This window comes from Arachis hypogaea, chromosome 4 (assembly GCF_003086295.3).
Source record: "Arachis hypogaea cultivar Tifrunner chromosome 4, arahy.Tifrunner.gnm2.J5K5, whole genome shotgun sequence".
Classification (NCBI taxonomy): domain Eukaryota; kingdom Viridiplantae; phylum Streptophyta; class Magnoliopsida; order Fabales; family Fabaceae; genus Arachis; species Arachis hypogaea.
Genome location: NC_092039.1, coordinates 91186215 through 91191622, shown reverse-complemented (window position 1 = coordinate 91191622; position 5408 = coordinate 91186215). Strand labels below are relative to the sequence as shown.

General features: G+C 34.5%; 1 long non-coding RNA gene across 1 annotated transcript; it reads left to right on the top strand.

Moving 5' to 3' along the window:
• On the top strand, positions 1 to 5089 carry LOC140184324 (uncharacterized). Its single transcript, XR_011880765.1, has 4 exons — positions 1 to 131; positions 228 to 346; positions 464 to 556; positions 2520 to 5089. It is a non-coding gene; the product is annotated as an uncharacterized lncRNA (long non-coding RNA).
• Positions 5090 to 5408: the final 319 nt, after the last annotated feature.

The window sequence follows — 5408 nt, the reverse complement described above, 5'->3', positions numbered from 1 at the left end:
GTAACGATAAAAGATAATAAAAACCATAACCCCAATTCAAGACAATCAGAATCAGAGAGGTCATCTCCGTCTTTTCTATCATGCCTTCTTGTTTGCTACCTAAGTCGTCGGGCCTATCTTCTCCCATTCAGGTGTGTGACTTTGTGCGTTGTTGATGTGAAATTTTGTTTAAATTTTGTTACTCTGAAATCTGTTTGAGAGAGGCTGAGAGATATGCATTCGGACAGATCTGAAAGTCCGTCGTATTAAGTGGATGAAATCCTGAATGTTGATGTCAGCGATTATCATTCGAGTGTGGAGTCTGGTGGGACAATTATAGGAAGCATACCTAGACGTTGGAAAAAATGTAAGTATAACCACCAATATTTGGACATCCTGATATTTTAATTTTGGTTATGAAAGAGATTATTGGTTTGTTGAATTTAAGTTGTTTAATTTATTTTATATTAATTTTTTGTTATAGATTACTGCTGGACTGTATGGGATGACAGATGCGGACGCAAAACCAATATTGTTCTGCCATAGGCAATTCAGTTGGTGTGTATCAATTGGCAAGGTGAGTGACCATGAAGTTTGTTCTTCTGTCATATTTATTTTTTTTAATCAGTTGATGATTGCCTTACAATTACTTAATAATTAATTAAGAAGTGGATTGGTGCTGGTAAATAATGTCACACATATTTGATTGGTGCTCTAAATTGCTGAATAAGTTGATAATTACGTTTGTTTCATGTTGCATCAGAATTTGCTAGCTTTTTCGTTATCTTTTATTCTCCCAGTTGGAGATCAATCTTGTTGCTTGAATGCCGATATTGAATAGTTTATGAATATATGGTCGTAAAATGTGAATTTTGATTGGTTAAAACCTTGAATGTATACAAAGTATGTGTAGAAAACCTTGTAAAATTTTTGTGGAAATTTTTGAATTAAATATATGTGATAATATGTTGGCATGACGTTGATTGTAACTGCTTGTGAATGCCTTGAAGAAAGCTAGTAAAAGAATTTGAGTACCTGAAGAGAAGTAAAGATACTTCACATTATAAATTTATGTCACGTGAAACTTCGAATGCATATTAAATTTAGTAGCATTTCTTTTGGTCCTTGCAAACTTAAAAAGGCTTTTATTAACTTTGTTTCTCGTAATTCAGTGATGCATTTTTTTGTGTTCCCGAACTGGGTATCTTTGTTAGTTTGTTGTTGTGACTCGGTTTGGATTACATTTGAGTCTACCAAGTAGTTGGAGTAATTTTTCTTCGCACAAAATTGCTTTTATTTCTGTGGTGTTGATATTTTAGGATTTACGCAGTAGTTCCCAATAAATAGTTGTTGAATATAGATTTGAGAAATAATTAGTTTTTGTTAGCAGGTATATTTGATAACACATTGGTGTGTAGATTTTAAAGTCTCGATACCAAAACTTATTAATTGGTAGAACATAATTATTTGAAATTTGTTAGTATTTACCTGTTACGTTACATGAAGTTTCTTTCTATCCTAAGTATAAGGGTTGATAAATGAAGCAATTTTTTTTCTTTGTACACGTTGTTGAAAAGTCTTCTTCGATGGTGAATAATATGTATTAAAGTTTTGATGACCACCCTTTCTCTAACTCATTGGTATGTGCAAGACATATGTGTTGACCCTAGTCTTCTGAAAATTGTTATTCCTATAAAAAGCTTTGATATAGTCAGAAAAATTTGAAAGTTGATGACAAAATCTTTGTTACGTGCTATTATTATTGTATAATAGGTGTGCGAAGGGGATATGGTGATGAAATTGGCTTTATAAAAAAGAGCATGAAAGAGTTTAATGTCGAAAGTAATCTCATAATGGTTTATCACATATTGATGCTGGTGAATATAACGTTTGTTAAGGTTTATGACATATTGAGGCCGCTCAAGTTGAAGTTTTTAAAGTTTAGTTATTTATTATTTTCGGAGTAAGGTATATAAGAGTTAGGAGGTAGGCATTTGTTTGAAGGGGCGTCCCCTAACTTTTTCTTTGGTGAAATGGCCACCACTACTTGAAAGTGTCAATTCAAGTTTGTTTTAACATTTGAATCAATTTTAGAGTACAATAATTGAATTGTCCCTTTCAATAAGAGAATAAGATGGCAAAAGTTCGCAAAATATGCTGAAATGAAGATGAAGAGAAAATTCACATTAATTGTAATGGATTTAGTAAAAAAAAAATCAAATGAACAATTATATTTTAAAAGAATTCATAAGTTGCTACCGAATACGTAGTTATTGCAATATACTAAAAAATTTCGTTCCTATTGATCAGCTACTTCTTTTGCAAACCTATAATATATTGACTGATATTTTTGACATGAATAAATCACTCTCATCATTCATGCATTCATTACCTCACCAGCTAAGACCTGCTGCATTTCTTAGTAGTTCAAAACCCTTTTTTAAGGGAAGAAAAAATTAGTAGCTTGGTTAGAGATAATAGAGCTTTATCTGTAAGCAGTTGATGTAACCTTTTTTATTCGACCAACCACGGATGATCAGTATGTCCCTAACGGGAGATATCTCAGGCCACAACTTGCCACTACCAGCCAGTCCACAGAGGATGCTGCAGCTCCTCCACCATCTACTAGTCAGCTGCTGCACCAAATACTGAAGCGATTGAACCAACAAGAAAAGAAAGCAAAGCTCCAAGAGCGCCGCAACCATCGCTGTTTCAAATACCTCAAGGAGCTACTTACAGGCAATCACTGACCCGATGACGATCCAGGCACTCCGGACTCCACTTCTTTCACCAGCACAGGGAGCCACGACGGTCCCGACTGTGGAGACACTGCCACCAGCCCACCACTGTTCCTGCAGATGGCACCGAGGACGGTGCAAATCCTTAAGTGTGGGGAGGTCGGTCAGTACCTGACTTCCGGAGGTAATTTTTCTTCCCTAAACACCAATAAATTAGGATATTTAGTTAGTTTTTCTTTCTTTTAGAATAGGATAAATTACATAGTAATATATTAGTTGCATGCATGTTCTACTTGATTGAAAAGACAATAAGTTTCTTCTAAAACTCTATCTTTGGAACAAAATTTCACTAATTTTAATTAAAACTCTTATGTTAAAATTGCTTGAAGTTGTATTTGGAACATGATTTTTAAAGCTAAAGAACACACAACCTGTGAGATTTGAGCCTTTATGCATGGTTACATTATTTAACCATATTTGTTTTATTCTTGTGTGTTTACTTCTCTATGATTGTAACCTATATTTTGTCCCATCTTATATGTCTAATGTTTAATATATTTATATGCTGCATATGATTGAGGCCATTAATTGTTTAGCTCACTTATCCAAATTAAGCCTACCCTTTCAATTACCTTTGTTAGCCACTTTGAGCCTTTAAATCCCATTTGTTATATAATTTACCACATTACTATACTTAAGCGGAAAAACAATTGTATACCCCTATTTGAATCTTTGATTAGTTTAAGATAGAATTATGTGTACTAATTAAGTATGCAAAATTGTGGGGATAAAGGATAATAAGGGAGTGTATCATGATAATATAATGGGAATTTGGACACCTACTCATGTGAAACTATAAGAATAAAAAAAATCTATGTGCATTGATTAGTTATGTTTATTTTTATGTTATGTGAAAAAAAATTACCCCAATGCTGAGTTAAGAATCCAAAGATCAATGCATGTATGATAAAATCCAATTAAATAGTTGATACTAGAGTATGGAATGTGAAAGAGAATTCTGGGTAGCTAGGTACAAACTCCATAGTTATACAAAATATATAGGTTATGTTAGAGTTTGATTTAATTAAAGATTCAATTTATAAGCTCAATTAACCATATATGTATCCTTACCCTTACCTTGGCCCCATTACAACCCTGAAAAGATCTCATGATGTTGCATTGGTATATTAAATGTTGTTGATTGGTTAGGAGAAGAACAAAATTTAGGGACCATGATTAGAGAAGGATAGAGTGATTACCCTATACACTGGAGAGATTAGAGTATACATTCATCATCAGTGAGGGTTCAATGCTTGAAATTCTATGTTCCCCGCTTTCATGAGCTAACTTCTTGCATTTTTATCTGTTCTTACTAAATGAGAATTGAATTAGTGAAACTTAGTTTGTCATTGTTTGAAGAGCTTATTTATTCTTGATCAAGTGAACAAGAATCATATAGCTGAATTCACATATATAGGTTGTATTGCATTGCATAAGTTTTTACATGTTCCTACTCATTTATTCTATCTCCTTCAACTAAGCATGAGGACATGCTAATGTTTAAGTGTGGGGAGGTTGATAAACCACTATTTTATGGTTTACAATGTGTTCAATTGTGTGGTTTTATCATGGTCTTTACCCACTTATTCATATAATTAGCATGCATTTATATTTCCTTCCTAAAGTTATTACATGATTGAAAACTTACTTCCTGGAGACCTTTAATTAGGTATTTTAAACCCCCTTTATTCCATTCGATGCCGTGATCTGTGTGTTAAGTGTTTCAGACTTTATAGGGCATGAATGAGTGGGAGATTAGGAAGGAAGCTTACAAAAATGGAAGGAATACAAGAAATTGAGGAGATGACCAGCGAGAAGTGACGCGTACGCGTCAGCGACGCGACCGTGCGGAAGAGAGGAATCCTCAGTGACGCGGCCGCATGAATGACGCGGACGCGCGGATTGGAAAAGCAGAAGTGACGCGGAGGCATGGACGACGCGCCCACATGGAAAAGCAAACCGCCGAAGGACGCGTCCGCGTGAATGATGCGTCCGCGTGACGTACGCGATTTGCAGAATTTCAGAAGTCGCTGGCAGAGTTTCTGGGCCGGATTTCAACCCAGTTTTCGGCCCGGAATTACGGACTAGAGTCAGGAAACATGTAGAAACGAGTGACAACAATTCATTCTGCATATTTTTAGTTTTAGATCTAGATTTACTCCTCCCCTAGATTTTTATCACTTGACATTCATAATTAGGATTTTTGGAAAGATTTTGGCTTTAGCTTTTGAGAAGAGTCTACCTCCGGTACTAGTCATTTTATTTTGTTATTTACTTTTTATATTTATTCTTCCATATTTTTAATCCCTCTAGAGTTGACTTTGGCTTATTTTAACAAGTTATTTATATAGACTATTTTTATTTTCAATTAATCCTTTCATTATTGTTTATCATGTCTTCTTTTATTTTCACCATTAATTCTGTGAATTTTATAATTATGATGAGTGAGTAGTTCCATGACTTGATTGGGGATGATTGAAAGGAACCCTTGAGTTGATCTACCCAAGAGAGAAATTATAATTGGGTTTATTGTTGAATCACCCTCTAATCATTAACTCTAGTCCTTCCCAAGGGAGAGGATTAGGACTTATGACTAGAAACCGATTTCCAACCTGCTTGAATTTCCTTTAC